Source organism: Orycteropus afer, unplaced genomic scaffold (genome assembly GCF_000298275.1).
Source record: "Orycteropus afer afer isolate SDZICR_OR568_19922 unplaced genomic scaffold, OryAfe1.0 scaffold00074, whole genome shotgun sequence".
Classification (NCBI taxonomy): Eukaryota; Metazoa; Chordata; class Mammalia; order Tubulidentata; family Orycteropodidae; genus Orycteropus; species Orycteropus afer.
In genome coordinates, this window is record NW_006921661.1 from 7,628,803 (window position 1) to 7,629,700 (window position 898).

The following is an 898-nucleotide window of genomic DNA, read 5'->3' on the forward strand; positions in this document are numbered from 1 at the left end:
CCTTTATTATATTGAGGAATGTCCCTTCTATTCCTATTTTGCTGAGAGTTTTGATCAAGAATGGGTGTTGGATTTTATCAAATGCCTTTTCTGCAGTGATTGTTATGATCATGTGGTTCTTTTTCTACTTATGTGATGGATGATGTTGATTGTTTTTCTTGTGTTAAACCATCCTTGCATACCTGGTACGAACTCCCTTGGTCATAATGTTTGTTTGTTTTTTAAGATATTGCTGGAGTCTATTGGCTAGGATTTTGTGAAGATTTTTGCATCTATGTTCATGAGGGCTATTGGTCTGTAGTTTTCCTTTTTAGTGATGTCTGTGCCTGGTTTTGGGATCAAGGTTATGCTTGCTTCATCAAGTGAATTTGGGAGGATTCCAGCCTTTTCTATGTTCTGGAGTAGCTTGAGTAGCATTGGTGTCAGTTCTTCTCTGATCATTTGGTAGAATTCTCCCACGAAACTGTCTGGGCCAGAGCTTTCTTTTGTTGGCAATTTTTTTATGACCTGTTCAATTTCTTCTTTTTTTATGGGTCTGTCCAACTTTTCCACCTCAGTCTGTGTTAGTTTAGGTAAGTAGTATGTTTCTAGAAATCTATCCATTTCTTCTAGATTTTCAAATTTGTTGGCGTGCAGTTCTTCATAATATCCTGATATTAACCTTTTTATTTTAGTTGGTTCTGTTGTGATTGTCACCCAATTCATTTATTATTTGTTTTATTTGTATTCTCTCTTTTCCTTTGTTAAATTTGCCAGTGGTTTGTCAATTTTATTAATCTTTTCAAAAAAATCAATTTCTAGTCTTGTTGATTTTTTCTATTGTCTATTTTCTGTTTCATTTATTTCTGCTCAAATCTTTATTATTTCTTTTCTTCTGGTGACTTTTGACTTTTTTTTT